The following is a 26,995-nucleotide window of genomic DNA, read 5'->3' on the forward strand; positions in this document are numbered from 1 at the left end:
TCTCTTTCCCTACCCCACTCATGCTTACTCTCTCTCTCTCTCTCTCTCTCTCTCTCTCAAAATAAATAAATAAACTTAAAACTTAAAGAAAAAGAATTTTATGAAAACACACTTCTGTTAAAATTGTTTCAACCATCACCTTCAGGATACAATTAAAACCCTTAGGCATGTGACATTTAAAGACTTTTTATGTTTGTATCAACCTACTTTAACAGGCCCATCTCTCACAATATTCCCCTGTGATTTACCATGGCTCCTTACGTGGCACCCACAGCATCAAAGGATTCCCTGTTCTTTCCCAAGTCACTAATGTATTCTACTCAGAAGGTACTGGACTGTGTCTTATTTTTGGTGACTTGGTCTGTCTTCCTTGAAGCCATTACAGTTTGATGTTGCCTTGTCCTAATTTGTCAGTATTCTCTGATTGTTCATCCTGGAACCTGTGAAGAAAAATGGTTCTGTCCTTGAGTCAGAAAGGAAACAAAGCCCTTTGATTCAGTGGTGTGGCTATGGGTAGGGTTAAAGGTTGAGCACTAGACGTTTCCTTTCTTCTATGTTTTCAGAAATATTATGTCTGTGACATCTAAACATTCTACCTTGAGAAAACTGGATACACTCCAATCATGGAGGAACTTATCACGAACTTTCCAAACAGAATGTCTCTTCAGTTGCTCATGTTCTTCTAATGAGAATTTCCCTGGTTCTGTGGGGTTGATGCTGTGTTTCAAATTTTTCACATTTTCTTTGGGGCTACTCAATCCTTTGCCAAAGGCGTTGGGGTATAAAGATTATGTCAAGGGGTTAGACAGAAGATGGCAGTTCCTTGTAGAACAATGTGTGTAATGAGAAAGAGAAGAGTCCACTTTCTCATTCCTTTCCCTCTCCATGCCCACTGCCTCCTGGATAATCTAAGATTCTTTCTTATCTCTTAGAACACGATTTTATAGCATTCCCCAAATGATACTGCTGCTTTAGTTTTCTTTTTGTACTATTTCCAGAAGAGAAGATTGACTGATACTGAATTTAGTTTCTGAGTTCATCATGAATAATTAACCCCCCCCAAATAAACCAAAGGAGGCTATAACAATTCTGTAATGTTCATGTGGGCTGCAGGTGGACAACCTGACCCAGGTTGGTGATCAGTTCATGGCTGAGAGTTCTACAAGCCTTCTTAAACTGCAACCCATCTCATTCTGGAAGAGCAGCCTGTCTTTGCCATTGCCAAGGTCAGTGGCCTTTGATGCAACCAGATTGATATTAATGTCCAGTAAGTCTTTTGAGGTGTTTAATTTTTCATGATCAGTACTTACTAAGCCATCCGTGGTCAAGGATAAGGTTACATGCTTAGTTCCAGTTAATGGGCCATGCAAGGTACACAGGGAACCTCACAACTTAAGCAGGGCAATACTTTGCAATATTAACTGACTTTTCCTTTCATGTTTTTTTTTGTACTCCTCTGTATTTGCACTACAAAAGCAGTTGGTCAGCCAACCATTCACTGCCTCAAGGGAAGCAGAAAAGATAGATACTCTTGCCCTTCCTCACATTAGAGGGTTGACTATGAGCCAACAAAGCCTCAGCATAGCCCCTTCCTTAGCACAACCACACTATAGACTCAAAGATTGCTTCCCCTACATCAGAGATTAAATAACCTTTTCATGGGAGAGAATGGAACAGAATTTTTAGATCTCATATAGTTTCTAAATCTGTCTTCTTCAAAAAGCAACATAAACATGTCTCAAGTCCATTTGCACATTCAGTTCTTGCCTTTCAATAGAATGGTGACTTATATTTGGAAAACTATTTATACTAGCTCATCCAACTGGCCCTGACACACACTTACAGTATAAATAACTATAAAACTGTACAAAATTAATTAGGAGAATGTTTGGAGGCACTGGACAGCAAAAGGTGCAGAACTGCAATCCTTGAAAGAAGGAAATCTATGGGATGAGACACTGTTTTCAATAGCATGCTGCCCAGTTCCAGATGGTGGCACAAGGAGTTGAAACCTAAATGTACACAGATGCTTTGGTGAGTTGAGGAGATTGAGGTTTGCAGCTGCTGAAGCACTTCAAATTTGCAGGCCTTATCTGGAGAGAGGGGAAACACTTCTTGTCCTAAGCTGAGGGCAAGACTCCATGAAGCCTATGATGGAACAGGTGCTATTGGGTAGAATACAGAGACATTGCTGAGCATTTGTGGGTATTCAGTTAAGATGACTGATAGGCCAGGCATTAAGGATAAAATACTCCATACTAGAACTAAGTTCAAAACTGACACAAACCCACATAGAGAATGAAACAAGTCTGACAAACCCAAAGGATCCAATAGTAACTTAGCTTAGCTGCCAGGACAAAACTGAAAAACCTTTATAGAATATGACCAAGTCCAAATTTGAAGCAATGTATTATTCACACTGCTATGTACAAAAATTTCATACCAAGAAGCAGGAAAGAGTGAACAAAAATTATGAAAAACAGCAATTAATAGAAACTGATCTCAAGATGTGTAAGCCGTTGGAATTAACAGAAAAACTGAAAAAATTCCCCAGTCCCCTCCTTTCCTGCCCTCACTACCACATCTATCCCCATTGATCCGTGTGAATCTATGAGGTTTCTGTAATAACTTGCTCAAAATCACACAGCCAGTGCTGGAGCCAGGATTCAAACTGAGAGATTTCCCCCCCACTATACTGTGAGGTTAGTTTACTGATTATTAGTATTATTATTAGTGACTATTAGTATTAGTGACCTTTTTATTTTTTAAATTCCAGCATAGTTAATATAAAGTGTAATAGTAGTTTAAGTGTACAATATAGTGATTCAACATTTCCATACAACACCTGGTGCTGATCATAACAAGTGCACTCCTTAATCCCCATCACCTATTTCACCCATTTCACCACTCACCTTCCCCATGGTAACTAACAGTTTGTTCTCTATAGTTAAGAGGTTATTTCTTGGTTTGCCTCTCTCTCTTTTTTCTTTTGCTTGTTATATTTAATTCTCACTTATGAGTGAAATCATATAGTGTTTGTCTTTCTCTGATGGACTTATTTAATTCTCTATCTCCATCCATGTCATTGCAAATAGCAAGATATCATTCTTTTTATGGCTGAGTAATATTCCATCACGTTCTTTATCTATTTTTCATCTATTGATGGACACTTGGACTGCTTCCATAATTTACCTATTGTAAATAATGCTGCAATAAACATAGGGGTACACGTATCCTTTGAATTAGGATTCTTGTATTATTTAGGTAAATACACAATAGTACAATTACTGGATCACAGGGTAGTTCTATTTTTAACTTTTGAGGAACCTCCACACTGATTTCCAGAGTGGCTGCACCAGTTTGCATTCCCATTAACAGTGCAAGAGGGTTTCTTTTTCTCCACATCCTCAGAAACACGTGCTGTTTTTTTTATTTTTAATTTTAGCCATTCTGATGGATGTAAGGTAATATCGCATTGTAGTTCGGATTGGCATTGCCTTGGTGATAACTGATGTTGAGCATCATTTCATTTACCTGTTACTCATATGTTTGTCTTCTTTGGAGAAATGCCTGTTCATGACTTCTGCCTATTTTTTAATTGAGCTATTTGATTTTTAGATGTTGAGTTGTATAAGTTCTTTATATTTTGGATACTAACCCTTTATAGGATATATCATTTGCAAATATCTTCTCCCATTCTGTAGGTTGCCTTTTAGTTTTGTTGATTGTTTTCTTTGCTGTGCAGAAGCTTTTTATTTTGATGTAGTACCAATAGTTTATTTTTGCTCTTGTTTACTTTCCCTCAGGAGACATATATAGAAAAATGTTACTAGGGCCAATGTCAGAGAAATTCTGCCTGTGCTCTCTTCTAGGACTTTTCTGGTTTCAGATCTCATATTTAGGTCTTTAATCCATTTTGAGTTTTTTAAACTCATTTTTAAAAATAATTTATTGTCAAGTTAGCTAACATGCAGTGTATACAGTGTAGTCTTGGATTCAGGAGTAGATTCCTGTGATTCATCACTTACATACAACACCCAGTGCTCATCCCAACAAGTGCCCTCCTCAATGTCCATCACCCATTTTCCCTGTCCCCCCAACCCCCCACCCCCGTCAACACTCAGTTTGTTCTCTGTATTTAAGAGTTTCTTATGGTCGACTTTATTTTTAGGTATGGTGTAAGGAAATGATCCAGTTTCATTCCTTTGTGTGTGGCTGTCCAGTTTTTCCAGTATCATTCGTTGAAGAGAACTGTCTTTTTCCCATTCCATTCTTGCTTCCTTTGTTATAGATTAATTTACCATATAACTGCGGGTTTATTCTGAGTTTTCTGTTCTGTCCCATTTATCCATGTGTGTATTTTTGTGCCAATACCAGAATGTTTTGATTACTATAGCTTTGTAGTATAACTTCACGTCTGGAATCGTGATGCTTCCAGCTTTGTTTTGCCTTTTCAAGATTGTTTTGTCTATTAAGAGTCTTTTATGGTTCCATACAAATTTTAGGATTTTTTGTTCTACTTCTGTGAAAAATGTTGGTGGTATTTTGGAAGGGATTTCATTAAATCTATAGATCACTTTGTGTACTGTTGACATTTTTTTTAATATGAAATTTATTGTCAAATTGGTTTCCATACAACACCCAGTGCTAATGCCAACAGGTGCCCTCCTCAATACCCATCATCCACCCACCCTTCCCTCCCACCCCCTATAAACCCTCAGTTTCTTCTCAGTTTTTAGGAGTCTCTTATGTTTTGGCTCCCTCCCTCTCTAACCATTTTTTTTCCTTCCCCTCCCCCATGGTCTTCTGGTAAGTTTCTCAGGATCCACATAGGAGTTAAAACATATGGAATATGTCCTTCTCTGGAAAGCTTATTTCACTTAGCATAACACTCTCCAGTTCCATCCACGTTGCTACAAAAGGCCATATTTCATTCTTTCTCATTGCACATAGTATTCCATTGTGTATATAAACCACGATTTCTTTTTTTTTTTCCTTCAAACATTCTAGTAATCTTTTTTTTTTTATTTTCTCTTTCTTTTTATTTTTATTTTTTTTTTAATATATGAAATTTACTGTCAAATTGGTTTCCATACAACACCCAGTGCTCATCCCAAAAGGTGCCCTCCTCAATACCCATCACCCACCCTGCCCTCCCTCCCACCCTGCCCTCCCTCCCACCCCCCATCAACCCTCAGTTTGTTCTCAGTTTTTAACAGTCTCTTATGCTTTGGCTCTCTCCCACTCTAACCTCTTTTTTTTTTCTTTCCTTCCTTCCCCTCCCCCATGGGTTTCTGTTATGTTTCTCAGGATCCACATAAGAGTGAAACCATATGGTATCTGTCTTTCTCTGTATGGCTTATTTCACTTAGCATCACACTCTCCAGTTCCATCCATGTTGCTACAAAAGGCCATATTTCATTTTTTCTCATTGCCACGTAGTATTCCATTGTGTATATAAACCACAATTTCTTTATCCATTCATCAGTTGATGGACATTTAGGCTCTTTCCATAATTTGGCTATTGTTGAGAGTGCCGCTATAAACATTGGGGTACAGGTGCCCCTATGCATCAGTACTCCTGTATCCCTTGGGTAAATTCCTAGCAGTGCTATTGCTGGGTCATAGGGTAGGTCTATTTTTAATTTTCTGAGGAACCTCCACACTGCTTTCCAGAGCGGCTGCACCAATTTGCATTCCCACCAACAGTGCAAGAGGGTTCCTGTTTCTCCACATCCTCTCCAGCATCTATAGTCTCCTGATTTCTTCATTTTGGCCACTCTGACTGGCGTGAGGTGGTATCTGAGTGTGGTTTTGATTTGTATTTCCCTGATAAGGAGCGACGTTGAGCATCTTTTCATGTGCCTGTTGGCCATCCGGATGTCTTCTTTAGAGAAGTGTCTGTTCATGTTTTCTGCCCATTTCTTCACTGGGTTATTTGTTTTTCGGGTGTGGAGTTTGATGAGCTCTTTATAGATTTTGGATACTAGCCCTTTGTCCGATGTGTCATTTGCAAATATCTTTTCCCATTCCGTTGGCTGCCTTTTAGTTTTGTTGGTTGTTTCCTTTGCTGTGCAGAAGCTTTTTATCTTCATAAGGTCCCAGTAATTCACTTTTGCTTTTAATTCCCTTGCCTTTGGGGATGTGCCGAGTAAGAGATTGCTATGGCTGAGGTCAGAGAGGTCTTTTCCTGCTTTCTCCTCTAAGGTTTTGATGGTTTCCTGTCTCACATTCAGGTCCTTTATCCATTTTGAGTTTATTTTTGTGAATGGTGTGAGAAAGTGGTCTAGTTTCATCCTTCTGCATGTTGCTGTCCAGTTCTCCCAGCACCATTTGTTAAAGAGACTGTCTTTTTTCCATTGGATGTTCTTTCCTGCTTTGTCAAAGATTAGTTGGCCGTACTTTTGTGGGTCTAATTCTGGAGCATCTATTCTACTCCATTGGTCTATGTGTCTGTTTTTGTGCCAATACCATGGTGTCTTCATGATTACAACTTTGTAGTAGAGGCTAAAGTCTGGGATTATGATGCCTCCCGCTTTGGTCTTCTCTTCAAAATTACTTTGGCTATTCAGGGCCTTTTGTAGTTCCATACAAATTTTAGGATTGCTTGTTCTAGCTTTGAGAAGAATGCTGGTGCAATTTTGATTGGGATTGCATTGAATGTGTAGATAGCTTTGGGTAGTATTGACATTTTGACAATATTTATTCTTCCAATCCCTGAGCAGGGAATGTTTTTCCATTTCTTTGTATCTTCTTCAATTTCCTTCATAAACTTTCTATAGTTTTCAGCACACAGATCTTTTACATCTTTGGTTAGGTTTATTCCTAGGTATTTTATGCTTCTTGGTGCAAATGTGAATGGGATCAGTTTCTTTATTTGTCTTTCTGTTGCTTCATTGTTCGTGTATAAGAATGCAACTGATTTCTGTACATTGATTTTGTATCCTGCAACTTTGCTGAATTCAGATAACAGTTCTAGCAGACTTTGGGTGGAGTCTATCGGTTTTTCCATGTATAATATCATGTCATCATCAAAAAGTAAAAGCTTGACTTCATCTTTGCCAATTTTGATGCCTTTGATTTCCTTTTGTTGTCTGATTGCTGATGCTAGCACTTCCAACACTATGTGAAACAACAGCGGTGAGAGTAGACATACCTGTCGTGTTCCTAATCTCAGGGGGAAAGCTCTCAGTTTTTCCCCATTGAGGATGATGTTAGCTGTGGGCTTTTCATAAATGGCTTTGATGATGTTTAAGTATGTTCCTTCTATCCCGACTTTCTCAAGGGTTTTTATTAAGAAAGGGTGCTGGATTTTGTCAAAGGCCTTTTCTGCATCAATTGACAGGATCATATGGTTTTAATCTTTTTTTTTATTAATGTGATGTATCACATTGATTGATTTGCGAACTTTGAACCAGCCCTGCATCCCAGGAATGAATCCCATGCGATCATGTTGAATAATTCTTTTTATATGCTGTAGAATTTGATTTGCTAGTATCTTATTGAGAATTTTTGCATCCATATTCATCAGGGATATTGGCCTCTTTTTTTACTGGGTCTCTGTCTGGTTTAGGAATCAAAGTAATGCTGGCTTCATAGAATGAGTCTGGAAGTTTTCCTTCCCTTTCTATTTTTTGGAACAGCTTGAGAAGGATAGGTATTATCTCTGCTTTAAATGTCTGGTAGAATTCCCCAGGGAAGCCATCTGGTCTCGGACTCTTATTTGTTAGGAGATTTTTGATAACTGATTCAATTTCTTCGCTGGTTATGGGTCAGTTCAAGTTTTCTATTTCTTCCTGTTTGAGCTTTGGAAGTGTGTGGGTGCTTAGGAATTTGCCCATTTCTTCCAGGTTGTCCAGTTGGTTGGCATATACTTTTTCATAGTATTCCCTGATAATTGCTTGTATTTCTGAGGGATTGGTTGTAATAAATCCATTTTCATTCATGATTTTATCTATTTGGGTCGTCTCCCTTTTCCTTTTGAGAAACCTGGCTAGAAGTTTATCAATTTTGTTAGTTTTTTCAAAAAACCAACTCTTGGTTTCATTGATCTGCTCTACAGTTTTTTAGATTCTATATTGTTTATTTCTGCTCTGATCTTTATTATTTCTCTTCTTCTGCTGGGTTTAGGCTGCCTTTGCTGTTCTGCTTCTATTTCCTTTAGGTGTTCTGTTAGATTTTGTATTGTGGATTTTTCTTGTTTTTGAGATTGGCCTGGATTGCAATGTATTTTCCTCTCAGGACTGCCTTCGCTGCATCCCAAAGCATTTGCATTGTTGTATTTTCATTTTCATTTGTTTCCATATATATATATATTTTTTTTTAATTTCTTCTCTAATTACCTGGTTGACCCATTCATTCTTTAGTATGGTGTTCTTTAACCTCCATGCTTTTGGAGGTTTTCCAGATATTTTCCTGTGGTTGATTTCAAGCTTCATCGCATTGTGGTCTGAAATTATGCATGGTATGATCTCAATTCCTGTATACTTATGAAGGGTTATTTTGTGACCTAGTATGTGATCTTTCTTGGAGAATATTCTATGTGCACTCGAGAAAAAATTATATTCTTTTGCTTGGGGTGCACAGTTCTAAATATATCTGCCAAGTCCAACTGATCCAATTTATCATTCGGGGCCCTTGTTTCTTTATTGATCCTGTGTCTAGATGATCTATCCATTGGTGTAAGTGGAGTATTAAAGTCCCCTGCAATTACCACATTCTTATCAATAAGGTTGCTTATGTTTATGATTACTTGTTTTATATATTTGGGGGCTCCTATATTCAGTGCATAGACATTTATAATTGTTAGCTCTTCCTGATGGAGAGACCCTGTAATTATTATATAATGCCCTTCTTCATCTCTTGTTAAAGCCTTTAATTTAAAGTCTAGTTTGTCTGATATAAGTATGGCTACTCCAGGTTTCTTTTGACTTCCAGTATCATGATAGATAGTTCTCCATCCACTCACTTTCAATCTGAAGGTGTCCTCAGGTCTAAAATGAGTCTCTTGTAGATAGCAAGTAGTTGGGTCTTGTTTTTGTATCCATTCTGATACCCTATGTCTTTTGGTTGGCACATTTAGTCCATTTACATTCAGTGTTATTATAGGAAGATATGGGTTTAGAGTCATTGTGATGTTTGTAGGTTTCATGCTTGTAGCGATGTCTCTGGTACTTTGTCTCACAGGATCCCCCTTAGGATCTCTTGTAAGGCTGGTTTAATGGTGATGAATTCCTTCAGTTTTTGTTTGTTTGGGAAGACCTTTACCTCTCTTTCTATTCTAAATGACAGACTTGCTGGATAAATGATTTTCGGCTGCATATTTTTTCTGTTCATCACATTGAAGATTTCCTGCCACTCCTTTCTGGCCTGCCAAGTTTCAGTAGACAGATCTGTCACGAGTCTTATCAGTCTCCCTTTATATGTTAGAGTATGTTTATCCCTAGCTGCTTTCAGAATTTTCTCTTTATCCTTGTATTTTGCCAGTTTCACTATGATATGTCATGCAGAAGATCGCTTCAAGTGAGGTGTGAAGGGAGTTCTCTGTGCCTCTTGGATTTAAATGCCTTTTTCATTCCCCAGTTCAGGGAAGGTCTCAGCTATGATTTCTTCAAGTACAGCTTCAGCACCTTTCCCTCTCTCTTCCTCCTCTGGAATCCCAATTATGTGTATATTATTTCGTTTAATTATGCCACTTAGTTCTCTAAGTCTCTCCTCATACTCCTGGATTTTTTTTATTTCTCTTTTTCTCAGCTTCTTTTTCCATAATTTTATCTTCTAATTCACCTATTCTGTCCTCTGCCTCTTCAATCCGAGCTGTGGTCGCCTCAATTTTATTTTGCACCTCATTTATAGCATTTTTAACTCCTCCTGACTGTTTCTTAGTCCCTTGATCTCTGTAGTAATAGATTCTCTGCTGTCCTCTATACTTTTTTCAAGCCGAGCCATTAATTTTATGACTATTATATTAAATTCATTTTCTGCTATATTGCTTAAATCGTTTTTGATCAGTTCGTTAGCTGTCGCTACTTCCTGGAGTTTCTTTTGAGGAGAATTCTTCTGTTTGTTCATTTAGGATAGTCCCTGCAGTGGCGGGGAACTGCAGGGCTCTTCCCCTGTGCTGTCTTGAGTAACTTGCATTGGTGGGCGGGGCCACTGTCAGACCTGATGTCTGTCCCCAGCCCACCGCTGGGGCCACAGTCAGACTGGTATGTAGCTTATCTTCCCCTCTCCCAGGGGCAGGACTCACTGTGGGGTGGTGTGGACTCTGTCTGGGCTACTTGCACACTTCTAGGCTTGTTGTGCTGCTTTGATGGGATCTGGTGTATTAGCCAGGGTGGATCCACAAGGTGCACAGGGGTGGGAGGGGCAGGCTCAGCTCACTTTGATGCTTTACTGTCCAGTGGTCCCCTGTGGGAGAGACCCTGCAGCACTGGGCGGGAGGCAGGCAGAGACTTTTGGAGGGATGGATCCACAGAAGCACAGTGTTGGGTGTTTGTGTGGTGCAAGCAAGTTCGGTGATGGGAACTTGTTCCCTTTGGGATTTTGGCTGGGGAATGGGAGAGGGAGATGGCGCTTGTTAGCACCTGTTTTCCCCACTGAGCTGAGGTCTGTCTTCCAGGTCTTAACAACTCTCCCTTCCCAGTGTCCTCACCCTCCCGCTCTCTGAGCAGAGCTGTTGACTTTTAACATTCCAGATGTTAAGTCCTGCTGGCTGTCAGAACTCACGGAGTCTGGCCCCTCCGTTTTTGCAAGCCAGACTCGGGGGCTCTGCCTTGCCTGGCGGTCCACCCCTCCACTTCCCCGGCTCCCTCCTGCTAGCCCGTGTAGTGTGCACTGCCTCTCTGCCCTTCCTACCCTCTTCCGTAGGCCTACACTTGTCTCCAGAGAATCCTTTCTGCTAGTCTTCTGGAGGTTTTCTGGGTAAATTAGGCAGATGTGGGTGGAATCTAAGCAATCAGCAAGACGTGGTGAGCCCAGCGTCCTCCTATGCCACCATTTTCTCTAGATCTCTAGTGTTGACATTTTAAGAATATTTGATCTTCCAATCTATGAGCATGGAATGTCTTCCCATTTCTTTGTGTCTTCTTCAATTTCACCAATGTTTTATAGTTTTAAGAGCACAAGTGTTTCACTTCTTTGGTTAAGTTTATTCCAAGGTACTTTATCATTTTTGGTGCTATTGCAAATGGGATTATTTTAATTGCTCTTTTCTGCTGCTTCGCTATTTGTATCCTATAACTTTACTGAATTCATTTACCATTCCTAGTATGTATGTCTTAAACTTATACAATAATGCATGCCGCTTATTGATTAATAAAATTGGGGAAAAATTCGATCATTACATACAAACATCTTACTTTTTCTTGAAGTTTTAAGTTTTTATTTTAATTCCAGTTAGTTAACATAGATTGTAATATTAGTTTTCAGGAGTAGAATTCAGTGATTCATCACTAAAATGCAACACAGTGCTTATAACAAGAAGTGCCCTCCTTAATACCTATTACCCAGTTAACCCATCTCCCTGCCCTCCTCCCCTCCAGCATCTCTCAGTATGTTCTCTATAGGTAAGAGTCTGTTTTGTGGTTTGCCTCTCTCTCCTTTTTTCTCTTATGAAATAAGCTACGAAGCTAATAGCAAAAAAGAAAAAGGCATAACTTTAAGGAAATGATTCTACAACAATGATATTTATACAATATATATCCAGTTACAAAATCATTAGATTTCATTTTCTTAGACTATAATAAAATAGAGGGAAAGTAAACAAAAAGGTGATTAACAATTTCTGTAACTGAAGAGGTATTAGTTCCTGGAAGATTCCTTCCTCATTATGGGAAAAGAATTTCCAAATTACAGATACTTTACAGATTTGGATCTACAGTTATTTTTATTTTTTAATGTTTATTCATTTTTTTGAGAGAGAGAGAAAGAGAGAGAGAGGGGACACAGAATCTGAAGCAGGCTTGAGGCTCTGAGCTGTCAGCACAGAGCCCAACATGGGGCTCGAACTCATGAACCACAAGATCATGACCTGGCCGAAGTTGGATGCTCAACTGACTGAGCCACCCAGGAGTCCCGGATCTACAATTATTTTTATTAATTTTATTAATTTTTTATTTAAAATTTTTTAAATGTTTATTTATTTTTGAGAGAGAGAAACAGAGTGTGAGTGGGGAAGATGCAGAAAGAGAGGGAGACACAGAATCCAAAGAAAGCTTCAGGCTCTGAGCTGTCAGCACAGAAACTGATGTGGGGCTGGAAATCGCCAACAATGAGATCATGACCTGAGTAAAAGTTGTCTGCTTAACCTACTGAGCAACCCATGTGCTCCTTAAATTTCTTTAGTGTTTATTTATTTTTGACAGAGAGAGACAGAGCGTTATTGCGAAGGGGCAGAGAGAGAGAGAGAGAGACACAGACTCTGAAGCAGGCTACAGCCTCTGTGCTGTTAGCACAGAACCCGATGCAGGGCTCAAATTCATGGACCATAAGATCATGACCTGAGCTGAAGTCGGACCCTTAACTGACTAAGCCACCCAGGCAATCCTAAATCTTTATTTTTGACCGCAAGTGGCAGAGGCGAAGATAGAGGGGTACAGAGGATCTGAAGTGAGTTCTGCACTGACAGAAGTAAGCCTGAAGTGGGGCTTTAACTCACAAACCATGAGATCATGACCTGAGCCAATATCAGATGCTCACCTTACTGAGCGACCCAGAGGCCCCAAAAGCATGTTTTTTTTTTTCACAAAATAGCTATATATAAAAAAGTTAAAAGAAACTAAATTTCATAGCAGAAAATGAGCAAGGGCTTGGTGAGCAGAGATTAGCAGACACTAAAGTTCTATGCTGAGTCTGTCTGGACAAAGGATCAGATAAACAACATGCAGAAGGAATCTGCTGAAGTAAGAAAAAGCTAGTAAACTTTCTAAGAATGCATAAGGTGGCTTGACAGATTGGTGTCTTCAGGAAGCCCAAACAATGAACAGTGATAAGTAAGGATGTATATGAAGTTTAATAGCGGTCAATTATCAAACTACCTTTCTTTTTTAAAAAAAAAATTAATGTTTTTTTTTTTAATTTTGAGAGAGAGAGAGAGAGAGAGAGCGCATGGGCAGGGGAAGGGCAGAGAGAAAGGGAGACACAGAATCTGAAGCAGTCTCCGTGCTCTGAGCTGTCAGCACAGAGCTTGATGAGGGGCTCAAACTCGGGAATGGTGAGATCATGACCTGAGCTGAAGTCAGATGCTTAACCAATTGAGCCACTCAGGCGCCCTCAAATTACCTTTCAAATGGATACTCAACTGATCCAGATCCATCTGTTAAAAAGACTTTCCTGAGTACTTCTGGTTTGATCTCAGAGATGCCCAGAACTGGAAGGAGCATCATTCCTGTTCACAAAACAAGAAGAGATGGGAAAACTGCAAATTAATGACTTATTTTGGAACCCCTCAGTGAACTGAAGTCTAATGGAAAATATAAATTTTAGTGAAAGACAAGGGTTAGCAGGTAGAAAGAAGACCTGAGCATTTATTTACCTGGGACAGACACTGCCCGAATGCCATGTAAGACATTAAGAACATTAAGAACTAGAAATTTTTGAGAAATTTGTAAAGGTCATGTGTGGGCTACCAGAAGAGTATGAAATCCCTAGAGAAGTTTCACACCATCTTGTGAGCTTTTCCTCAAGGAGCCCCACCTGATGTCCACAAGAAAGATCTGAGAGGATCCTTAGAAAGATCGCTCTTGGTGCTTGCTGGGAAAGAAAAACAATAGTCTCTGCCAAAATCCTAGCAGATACATCTTCCCTATTTCCATTATGGTACAAGAGGCTTAATCTACAAGAGAAAGGGCATCTATGTTCTCTGTATATCTTTGCAACTTTTCTGCAAATTTAAAATAATTCACCCTGAAAGATTATTTATATATTAAAAAAGGTTTTCCTTGAGAAAGATAAAAAAGGTGGTCCCTAACATCCAGAAGCTGGCCTGGCACTCACAGCTAGGCCGTGTCCTTCTTCTACAAGCATACACATTTTTACTGAATGCAAGTCTCAGACAAGTTTATTCTGAGACCATGATACAGTGAAACAAAGCATAGCTGCTCCATAATTGTGTCCAAGCACAGGCAAAAGCAAAGTCCCTGTGCCACACATAAAATACCATACCCCCACTCGTTTGGAAAAAATGAGTGACTGCTGCTTCTTTACCAATTATAAATTTATGCCCCTTATCGTCTCTCCTCCCTATGGATAAGGTGTCTTGAGATAACTAATGAAAAAATGGCCCAAGCCTTCTGAAAGCTTTCAAACTAGATTGGATCCTCCCTTTGTTAGTCCCTCCCTAAATCATTCAACCAAAGCTCAAATCCTGTAGTAGATTCTCTAACATCCTCTTACTGACACTCCATGGTGTGTGTTCTCTCTCATTCTAACCTGTTTAATTAATGTTCCTGGAGGTCTTTGGCCCGAGGACATTGAAACCTTAACCTACCAAATTTGCTTGATGCTTTGGATGAAAATCAGTTGACTGAATACGTCGGTCTCTTTCTGGAGTTGATTATCACCCATTTATCTATTTGTCTACTCTTATAGTCTTGATTCCTGTATATTGACATGATTACTGTGACTCTATAGCAAGTCCTGAAAAGGGATAGTATAGCTGGTCTTTTTAAAGGATGTTTTGAGTATTCCTGATAGTTTGTTTTTCTGCATAAGTTTTTAATCAATTTGTAAATTACCTTAAAAAGACTGATGCTGGGGCACTTGGGTGGCTCAGTTAAGTATCTGACTCTTGATTTTGGCTCAGGTTATGATCTCTCAGTTCCATGAGTTGGAGCCCCACGTTGGGCTCTGTGCTGACAGTGCACAGCCAGCTTGGGATTCTGTCTCCCTCTCTCTCTAACCCCATGCTGGTCTCTCTCTCTCTCTCTCTCTCTCTGTCCCTGTCTCTCTCTCTCTCAAAAAATACATAAACTTAAAAAAAAATCTTATTCAAAAATTTAATCAAAATTAAAAGACTGCTGCGGATTTCATAGGGGTCAAAATGAATCTATAGATCGATTTGGGGAGAAATAACATAAAAATTGAGTTTTTAAAAAAAGAAACCAAAAAACAGACTCTTAACTATAGACAACAGAGGACTACCAGAGGGTAAGTGGGTGGGGGTGGGTTAAATAGGGAAGAGGACTAAGAGCACACTTACCTTGATGGGCACTGAGTAATATATGGAACGACTGAATCACTATAATGTACACCTGAAACTCATATAGCACTGGATGTTAACTACACTGGGATTAAACCTTTTTGGTTTTAGTTTTTCTGCATTTAGTTAGGCCTTTTAAAATCTTTCTTTGTGATATTTTGTAGTTTTGGGTGTAGGAATTGTGTACACTTTTGCTAGATTTATTCTTAGATATTTGGAGTTAGTTGATATTATTTTAAACTGCATTATTTTTTACACTGCATTTCAAATTGGTTATTATTAGTGTACAGAGACAGCTGCTGTTTTTTTATTGACCTTCTATTCTGAAATCTTATTAAACATGCTTGTTATTTGGAGCTAATTTTTATAGATTCAACATGCTTTTCTGTGAACAAAATCATGCATTCTGTAAATAATCACATATTCAATTCTTTCTTGCCAATATTTATAAATTTTATTTCACTTCCTTGTTTTATTGCACTGATGAGTACTTCCAATACAGCATTAAATAAGAGAGGCATTCCCGATCCTATGAGGTAAACATTCAGCCTTTTATGATTGAGATTGAGTATAATGTTACACATAGGTTTTTCACTGATATCCTTTATCAGGTTGAGGAAGATTCCTTCTCTTCCTAATTTCCTGAGAGTATTTTTTTTTGTCATATATGTGTACTGAGTTATGTCAAAACCTTCCTTTTTATCTATTGAGAACACCATATTATTTTTGTTTTTATTCTATTGAGATACATTTCATTACTTGATTTGTAAATGTTTAAGCAAGTTAACATTTTATCCAGCTCATACCGTCCTCATAAAATGACTTGGGACATTTGCACTTTTAATCAATTTTCTGGAAGAATGTGTGTAGAATTGGCATTCTTTCCTCCCTAAATGTTTAAGAGAATACACTGGTGAAACTGACTGGGGTGGAGTTTGCTATTTGGAAAGTTTTAATTATGAGTTATATACGGGACCATTTACATATTCTATTTTCCCACATGTCAGTTTGGTAAGTTGTGTTTTTTAAAGGAGTTTTGCCCTTTCCATCTAACTGTTCCAAATTGTTGTTGTCTAGACTTTGTGATATATTTTACTTTCTCTTGAATTTCTATAGAGCTTATAGTGATTTCTACTCTTGCATTTCTTGTGATTTTGAGCCTTTCTCTCTTTTTCTTGATCTGTATATATCATGTTATATTATCTTCATTAATATTTTAAAGAATGGCTTCGTGAGGTTAGAGTGGGAGAGAACCAAAGCATAAGAGACTGTTAAAAACTGAGAACAAACTGAGGGTTGATGGGGGGTGGGAGGGAGGGGAGGGTGGGTGATGGGTATTGAGGAGGGCACCTTTTGGGATGAGCACTGGGTGTTGTATGGAAACCAATTTGACAATAAAATTCATATATTAAAAAAATAAAAAATAAAAATAAAAATAAAAAAGCTCTTAGTGTTGAAATTCTATCCCTATTTAAGCAAATCTCTTCCAATAAAACTACTTACTTGAATTGCAAAAAAAAAAAGAATGGCTTCTTAAATTTGTTGACTTTCTACAGCTTTTTGTTTTTCTTTTGATGATCTCCACTCTTATTTTAAGCATTTTATTCTCTATTTACTTTGGGTTTAATTTTCTGTTTTGTTGTTGTTGTTGTTGTTGTTGTTGTTGTTGTTTCTTAAGGCAGAAGATGATTGCTTTAAGAAGTGCCCCCACAAACTTAACTTTGATTCAGTTAAAAATATTTTACAAATTCCTTTGTGATTTCTTCTCAAGGAGATTTGTTTTTGATTGAACAAACCTGAGCCTTTTTCTTTTTTTTAAGTTTTTTAATTTATTTTGAGAGAGAAAGAGCAAACGAGCGGCAGAGAGGTAGAAGAGAGGGAGAGAGGGGAGCTCAAGCAGGCTCCATGTTGTCAGTGCAGAGCCCGATGTGTGGTTTGAACCCACAAGCCATGAGACCAAGACCTGAGCCTAAGAGTCTGATGCTCAACCAACTGAACCACCCACGCACCCTTGAGACTTTTTCTATTATTGTAACCACACACCGATTCGTACAGAGGTTGGCACATGTAAGTGTTATTTACAGTTATAAAGGGAGAATAAAATATTTTATTTTATTTTATTTTATTTTATTTTTATACCCACATTATTGATGTGTGACTGACATACAAATAGCTGTACATATTTAAGGTATAACTTGATTAAAAATTTCTTAGAAAATGTGCAAAAGGAAGAAAAGAGAAGCAGCAACCTAGAGCATGTCAACCTATAAAGATGTTTAGAGGAAGAGGACCCCATAATAAGTCAAAGGATAGCATCCATGCAGGAAGGAAGAAAACCAGAAGAGAGTGGTTTCACAAAATTCAAAAGATAACAAGGAAGAGGGAGTAGGCAGTATGTCTAATGCTACTAAGAAGTTAAACAGAAGCGTAGGAATGATACTATGATTTCACATCATGCTGGTTATTGAAGAGCATGAAAAAACAAATTTAGAGGGCAGAAGGGGGTGCAAGACTTGTTGGAGGGAGAGGGGAAGAAGTGGAGACAGCCCGTTTCGACAACTTATCTTAAAGGCTTTGCTGTAAAAGGGCAGCAGATAAATGGAACAATAATTGGTAGGGAAGTGTAATCAAGGTATTTGTTTAAAATGGTGTATAGTGGAGCACGATTGTATGCTGATGGGAATGAGTGGTTATCAGCAGGGGCTAAATCTTTTAAATTTTTTTAATGTTTATTTATTTTTGACAGAGAGAGAGAGAGAGAGAGAGAGAGCGAGCATGAGCAGGGTAGGGGCAGAGAGAGAGGGAGACACAGAATCCGAAGCAGGCTCCAGGCTCTGAGCTGTCAGCACAGAGCCCAACGCGGGGCTCGAACCCACAGACTGAGAGATCATGACCTGAGCCGAAGTCGGACGCTCAACCGACTGAGCCACCCAGGCGCCCCAGGGGCTAAATCTTTTAAAGGGTCAGAAGAAAGATTTTATCTGCTGGAGATACTGACTTTGTTAAAATTATGACCCACCTGCCCCAGGCTTCATACTCTTGCTTAAGGACATGATGATACTTACATCCTTGTGTAAAGCCAAATTGAGAATGAGGGATTAGCAAACCAGTAATGGCTAGTGGATGAGGGAAAGAGGTTGGAAGCCCATGAGATTCATACTGAGTACTGGAGGTTAATCTGGACTGACAAATTTAAGTGTTGAGAAATGTATTGGTTAGGGATTATTGTGCGCCACTGCTAGTCCTGGGGCATGTGCGTGAGTGTCTTTATGCATTTGTATGTTCAGAGTTGGGGGGCTGGAGATGTGGAAAGATCCTACTGTTAAGAGAAAAAGAAATCTCTGCAACAGAGGGGAGAATGGAAGGGACTTTCTCTTCCTCAGGAGGAGAAAAGGGCAGTCCTCAAGACAGAGAAGACAAACTAGAAACAGGGATCCACTCAGGGTAGAATCTCCCTAGAAGGCCTACCGTGGTTTTTTTTTGGAGAAGTAGGAGATGGGTGATTTTCCTTGGGCTTTAAGGATGTTGACTTTTAGCCATCGTATCCTAATAGTTTTCTTCCATATTACAATTGTGTCTAGCTCCTCAAGTTACCTTTCACCTGTCATTAAAATCTGCGCACGCATAAAGTCAAGAGTGGTGTTTGGGGAGATTTCAGGGGAAGGGCTTCAAGCAAAGCATTGTCTTCCTGCATTATGGTTCCACTTTGGTCCTACTCCAAAGGAATCTCCTCCTGGGTATCAAGACAGAGACCACCACCCAAACAGATCAGGATCCCCTAAGAGGGGTGTGAGATATAGAGAAGTGGCAGGTAGGTGGAGTTCTGGCAAACTCCTTTAACAAACATAAACTGGATGTCTCAAAAAGACCCCAAGATCAGGAGAATGGGCAAGGCTTTGAGTTCTGTCCAGTGTGGTTTATTCAATAGAAATGGAGATGAGATTCCTTAGATTTTTTCAGACTGAGGGATTCCAAGTGGGCATGGGATATGGTGGGCAGCCAGGACCCATGAAAAGAGAGTGAGGCTGATCAAATGGACTTCCAGAGATAGCTACAATACTGGGAGAGAAGGGAGGGGTAGATGGGACATACCCTCAAGGTTTGTGCTGTCTATCCCCACAAATTTGCTCCAGGAAGTCTCCTGTCCTGCCTGGCACTGTGCTTGCCCAGTCTCCGAAACAGGAGAAAATGTAAAGAAGGAAGTTGGCTACTCTGGATAAGGGGAAAGGGAAAAGGCGCTGTTTTCCAAAACCCAGAGACTGGCAGAGACCTCCCTCCTCTGACTCTCCAAGGCCCTGGTAGAACTGGGGTGGTGGGGCAGGAAGTAGGAGGCTAACTAACTGGTCTTGTGGTCTGGGTAGAGGTTTCCCAGGCCAAAGAGGAGAGGAGGAAGTTGTCCTGAGTGACTACCCTACTGCAGATCATGGATCTTTTCTGGAAGCAGTACTTCTGAAATTGGGCTGGAACTGAGGTTTGTGTCAGAAGATGGGGCTACTGGACACCCAGTCCCCATAATGTGATAGAGGGTACATGGTAGGACGAGGAGAAGTAGATTGGGGGGCATGAATCCTGGATTTCATGTGTATGGTTCGCAAGTAAAACAAATTGTTGGTAAGAAGCCGGCTAGGGGGCCAGGAAGCCTAGGTCTCCCAACTACGTAGGTGTGTTAAGGAGAGGTAGAAATTCTAGGTTTGTATTGAGTGTCTCTCTACAATTTCTGTCCTCCTCCACCCAGCATGGGCTCAGGGCAAGATGGAACTAAATAGATTGAGCCTTTTAATCCCTGAATAGGGGCTTGTGTACCCCAGAGGAACATTCATTTCTCTGCCTTTCTCTGTCTCATTTTTAGTCCTTAGTCATGACAGGAAACAGATACTTTGGTTACCATGGAAACTGAAGCTGAGTGATGCATTGGACTGTAGGAGGAAAGCAGAGGTGGTCCTGACACAAAAGCCCTGGGAGGAAGAGATTTGAGCAAAGCACTCATATTAAATGAATCCAGAAATTTCCACAGGTATTTTGGTCCCTGCAATTACTATCACACAGAAAACACACAGGTGCAAGCGCGCGCGCACACACACACACACACACACACGCACACACGCACACACGCACACACACACGCAAACAAACACGCCATTCTCTGCATCATGCTGCAGGCCCACAGGATTCTTGTGGGTGAGGCTGTGCTATGACCACTTCAATATACATCATCACTCTCTTTTCTTTCCCCTCTCACTCCTCCCTCTCTCCTACCTGCATTGTCTTTGAGTGTCTCCTCCTTCTGTTTTCCTCTATCCCTGCCTCTTCTCTCCCTCCTTAGTTTTTCATTTTGTTCCTGCGTTGTCTTCCCTCTTTTCCCTTTTTCCTTCCTCCTTATCTCTATACTTTGCTCTACCTCACACCCTCCCTCCCCTGCCCCTACCCAGCTACTTATGGAGTGACTAAGAATTAAGTCATTTGATTATGAGCGACCTAACATGGGCCATGCATATTGAGCTTCAGCTTGGTAGATCAGTGCGTCATAAAATGAATCACAGGCAAAATTGTTAACACCGCCAATTATAGTAAGTGATGTGGAATTAAATGAACAATAGGGGAACTAATTTTTGTGGTGGGCTCAGTGCAGGGAATGCCATTAGCATTTGTCCTTCTGCCATCCAGCGTTCTCTTATTGCATCTTTAGGTAACTGTCTTCCCCTTAATGTTGGGGTCAACTACCCTCTTCCATCGTTTGCAGCATGATGGGACTCTTATGATGGGACCTAGGTATCCTGTCCTCTGCTACCCAAGGTGTGAGCCTGAAGTCCAACTGGATGCCCACTCTTTGGGATCTAACACATGCACCAAAAGAGGGTGAGGAGCTGTTTCATCGTGTTGGTGGATGCTTGTTTCTGTTTCCAAGTGCCCCAGAGGCACCTTTGTTCATGTCCTTCATGTATTCTCTTTCATTCTTTGTTCTTCCATCTATTCCTGCTTCTGCTCTCCAGGCTAGATCCTTTTCATTAGATTCTTAACCTCACAAGGACAAAAAGGGTGGGTAAAGAGACAATTATTATAAAGTATGAGAAGGTGGGAAGCAGATAGATGAGTGATGTCTGACTTCACTGGTTTAAGACCATTTAATCCTACCCAACCAGTGAGGAAAACTCCAAAGCAGTGGTCTTTAAACCCCCTCACCAGACCTTCAAACTGTTTGCAAGATTGGCAGTGGCATGTTCTCCAGCAAGTTAGGGGTAATGGTGGGGTTGTAAATTACATGATTGCTCTACAGTATAGTTAAGACACATTTAGACATCCAGAACCCCTCTCGGCAACCTCTATCTGGGCAAATTACTTTCCCCAAACCCTTGGGAGTTTGAGGAAACACTCTCTGGAGGGGATTAAGGGATGATTAATGGACTTTGGGATCTCAGCCTTAGGTGAAGGCAGGCATCCAAACCCAATATAGGGATTTAAGCAAAAATCTACATAAAAGTTTAATTCCTAGCTTCATTCCCAACTTGTGCAAATTGCTGGCATCTTGTCTTTTCCCATAGATGCAGGAGATCTTTCCCCGAGAAATCTATCACAAGTGGAGAGATTTCATAACTATAGCAGGCAAAAGACTCTCAAGTTTTCACATTAGTCTGTTCAAAACATTTTCTAATTTAAACATGATTTCTTCATAGAGGCCTGGGTATCAGGAGGATATTCTTTACTTACAAATATATGAGGGAGTTTTCAAATGGTTTTGGTCATTAATTTATACTTTAATGACATTGTGGCCAGAGAATATTCAAATCAGCAAGGAATCAACTCTTCATGTATACTCCTGGGATTCTACTTATTAAAACATCTTTCTGTAACTTTTCAGTGGAATACAACACAAAAAGGGAATTGTATGAAACATAAGTGTACCATTCAGTAAATTATTATATCATCACAAATATCTGAGTAACTATAGTCCAGGTCAAGAGATCTGGCATTGCCAGCAACCCCAAATCACCCTCATGCCTTTACCTACTCACTGCTATGTGCCACCTCAGCGAGTCTAACTAGTGTTTTGAATTTTAACACTTGGCTTTTGCTTGTTTGTGAACTTCATTGCACATGATAAATAGAGTCATTATAGTACATATTCTTATAATCTAGCTTTCTTCTGGCAGCATTATATTTTTCACTTAGTGCTCTTCATTTTTTTGTAGTTTGTTAGCTGAGTTCATTGATATTCCTTACTGAATAATATTTCAATTTGTATAAATATACCACGGTTTTTTGTGCATTCTATTTCTGATGGTGGATATTTCAGTAATTTCCAGTCCCAGAGTGTTACAAATGTTACTGTGGGAATCATTCACATACATGTCCTTTGATTCACACGTGTATGCATTTGGGGCTGTATTGCTGGATCCTTTTTACTACTTTTTCTTCCCTTATGGCATTGTTTGTGGTGGCAGTGGGTAACCTGGTCTTTTTCATGGTCTCAGAGGGATGGCTTTCAATATTTCATGATTAAGTGCAATGGTTCTTGTAGGCTTGTAAAGATATTCTGATTGGTTTAAGAGAGTTCTCTTATTCCTAGTTGGCATAGAGGTTTTACAATAAATGTTTATTTTTATTTAAAAAATTTCTAGCTCTGTTGATATATAATTGACATATAGCATTACATAAATTTAAATAACATGATGATTTCACACACACACACACACACACACACACACACACACACAATTTCAGTGATATGATCATTTCAATGAAATGATCCCTACAATAAAGTTAGTTAACAACTCCACGTCACATAATTAAAATGTTTTGGTGAAAATCTATTTTCTTAGTAACTTTAAAATGTATGTCACAGTATTGTTAACTATAATCACTGTGCTCAATATAGAACTCCAGGAATTTTTCTTTTTTTTAAATATAATTTATTGTCAAATTGGCTAGCATACTGTGTGTAAAGCATGCTCTTGGTTTTGGGGGTAGATTCCCATGGTTCATCGCTTACATACAACTCCCAGTGCTCGTCCCAACAAGTGCCCTCCTCAATGCCCATCACCCATTTTCCCCTCTCCCCCACCCGCCCCCCCCTTCAACCCTCAGTTTGTTCTCTGTATTTAAGAGTCTCTTATGGTTTGCCTCCTTCCTTCTCTGTTTGTAACTAGTTTTTCCCCCTTCCCTTCCCCCCATGGTCTTCTGTTAAGTTTCTCAAGATCCACATATGAGTGAAAACATATGATATCTGTCTTTCTGTGACTGACTTATTTCACTTGGCATATACCTTCCAGTTCCATCCACGTGGTTGCAAATTGCATGATTTCATTCTTTATCATTGTCGAGTAGTATTCCATTGTATATATAAACCACATCTTCTTTATCCATTCATCAGCTGATGGACAATTAAGTTCTTTCCATGATTTGGCTATTGTTGAAAGCCCTGCTATAAACATTGGGGTACATGCACCCCTCCAGAACTTTTTCATCTTCTAACTGAGATTCTTCACACTTTGACCAACATCTCCCCACATTCTCCACCATCTACTGTCTGTTTCTGTGTTGGGCTTTGTTTTAGATTCCACACATAAGTGAGACCATACAGTATTTGTCTTTGCCTGTCTGACTTATTTCCCTTAGCAGAATGCCCTCAACATCCTTCCATGTTGTACAAATGGCAGGGCATCTCTCTGCTTTACGACTGAATAATATCCCATTATAAAATATATTTTATCCATTCATGTCTCGATAGACACTTAGGTTGTTTCCAAGGTTTGGCTATAGGACACAATGCTGAAATGAACATGGGGATCCAGATATCTCTTCGAGAAAGTGATTTTGTTTCCTTCGGATATAAACTCAGAAGCGGAATTGCTGGATCATATGGCAGTTTTATTTTTAATTTTTTGAGGAACTTCCATTCTGTTTTCCATAGTTCCTGTACCAGTTTACACTCCCACCAACAGTGTACAAGTTTCCCTATTCTCCACATCGCTTGATGTTTATTTTTTGAAAATCAAATTCATGAAATACTTTTCTCTGCATCTATAGGGAATATAATAAGTTTTTCTTCTTAACACATTGATTCTGTGGAATACATTTATTTTTCAGGTGCTAAACCACTCCATTTCTAGAATAATCCTGACTTGCTTGTGATATATTATCCTTTTAAAACATACAACTGGATTTGTTTTGCTAGTGTTTTATTCATGATTTTTCCTTCTGTGCTTATATGAAAGATCAGTCTATACATTTCATTTCTTATAACGTTCTTATCATGTTAAGGCCTCGTGGACTGAGATGAGAAGTGATTCCTCTTTTTGCTATTTTCCGGCAGATATGTAAGATTGACATTTTTTCATCCTGAAAGTTTTGTTGCATTAATTGGTGGTATCATCCGAATATGGACATTGTTTTGTGTTGTTGTTGTTTTCTTCAGATTCCACGTGCTTAATATTTAGAGAATAATTTGTTGATTTTGTGTCATTTTGTGTTTTCTTGAAATTTTTACTTTAATTCTTCAATTGCATTTACATAAAGCTGCTTATGATTTTGATTAATGACCTTCCGATATCTTCATTACTCATAGCTATGTCTCTTCAGTCGTTCCAGACATTGGTTTCTAGAGAACTTCTCTCCTTTTTCTTCAGGCCCACAAAGACGATTATCAATTGTATTGTCCTTCTGAAGAACCAACCTTGACTATTTTGTTTTATCTTTAACTTATTAATGCTCTTATCCTTACTTCATTTCTTCTGCCTTCTTGAGTTGAATTTGCCATTCTACTAAATTTTGAAAGAGAGGCACAGGTTATTGTTTTCTTTCTTTCTTTTTTTTTTTAATTTAAATTCATGTTGGTTAACATAGAGGTTTCAGGCATAGAACCCACGGATTCATCACTTACATATAGCACCCAGTGCTCATCCCAACAAGTGACCTCCTTAATGCCCAACACACATTTAGCCCATTCTCCCACCCACCTCCCTTCCAGCAACCCTCAGTTTGTTCTCTTTATTTATGGGTCACTTATGGTTTGCCTGTCTCACTGGTTTTATCTTATTTTTCCTTCCCTTCCCCTATGTTCATCCATTGTGTTTCTTAAATTCCACACGTGAGTGAAATCATATGATATTTGTCTTTCTCTCACTGACTTATTTCGCTTAGCATAATACCCTCTAGTTCCATCCACGTTGTTGCAAATGACAAGGTTTCATCTTTTTCATCGCCAAGTAGTATTCCATCATATAATATATATACCACTTCTTTATCCATTCATGATTCGATAAACATTTGGCCTCTTTCCATAATTTGGCTATTGTTGATAGGGCTGCTATAAACATTGGGGTGCATGTGCCCCTGCAAAACAGCACTCCTGTATCCTTTGGATAAATACATAGTAGTGCAATTGCTGTGTTGTAGGGTAGTTCTATTTTTAGTTTTTTGAGGAACCTCCATACTGTTTTCCAGAGTGGCTGCACCAGTCTGCGCTCCCACTGACAATGCAGAAGCGTTCCCCTTTCTCCGCATCCTTGCCAATACCTGTTGCTTCCTAAGTTGTTCACTTTAGCCATTCTGACAGGTATGAGGTGGTACCTTATTGCAGTTTTGATTTGTATTTCTCTTTGTGATGAGTGATGTTGAGCATCTTTTCATGTGTCTGTTAGCCATCTGGATGTCTTCCTTGGAAAAGTATCTAGTCATGTCATCTTCCCATTTCTTCACTGGTTTATTTGTTTTTTGGATGTTGAGGTTGATAAGTTCTTTACAGATTTTGGATACTACGCCTTTATCAGATATGTCATTTGCAATTATCTTCTCCCATTCCATCAGTTTCCTTTTAGTTTTGTTGATTGTTTCCTTTGCTGTGCAGACGGTTTTTATCTTGATAAGTTCCCAATATTTCAATTTTGTTTTTGTTTCCCTTGCCTCTGGAGACATGTCTAGTAAGAAGTTGCTGTGGCCGAGGTAAAAGAAGTTGACCTGTTTTCTCCTCTAGGATTTTTTTTAAAAAAAATTATTGTTTATTTATTTTCGAGAGAGACACACACACAGAGTGTGAGTGGGGGAGGGGCAGAGAGAAGGGAGACACAGAATCTAGAGCAGGCTCCAGGCTCTGAGGTGTTAGCACAGAGCCCAACATGGAGCTTGAACCCACGAACCGTGAGATCATGACCTGAGCCGACGTTGGATGCTTAACCGACTGAGCCACCCAGGTGCCCCTCTCCTCTAGGATTTTGATGGTTTCCTGTCTCATATGTGGGTCTTTCATCCATTTTGAATTTATTTTTGTGTGTGGTGTAAGAAAGTGAAATACTTTCAGTGTCCTAAGACCTCCTTTTGTTCCACTTAGTCTCCCTTCCTTGACTCACCCCAAAGTCCTTGCAAACATTGATCTTTTTAGTGTTTCCATAGTTTTGCGTTTTCCATAATATCATATGCATTAGTTGGATTCATACAGTAGGTAGCCTTTTCAGATTGTCTTTTTACATGTAGCAACCTGTCTTTATGTTTCTAAATGTCCCTTTGCAACTTGGTAGCACTTTTCCCTATTTCCCTGTGTAACCCTGCATTATATGGATGTGCCACAGTCTATGCACTTACCTATTGCAGGACATCTTTTGTTTCAGCTTTGTTGAGGTATGGTTGACAAATAATAATTGTATCTATTTAGGTGGAATAATGTAACATTTTGATATCCATTGTGGAATGACTACCACGATCAAAGTAATCATGGTTTGATAGTTACCCCCTTTTTTTTGTGGTGAGAACACTTCATGTGTACTCTCTCAGCAAATTTCAAGTATACAATACACTATTATTAAC

Source organism: Panthera tigris, chromosome X (assembly GCF_018350195.1).
Source record: "Panthera tigris isolate Pti1 chromosome X, P.tigris_Pti1_mat1.1, whole genome shotgun sequence".
NCBI lineage: Eukaryota > Metazoa > Chordata > Mammalia > Carnivora > Felidae > Panthera > Panthera tigris.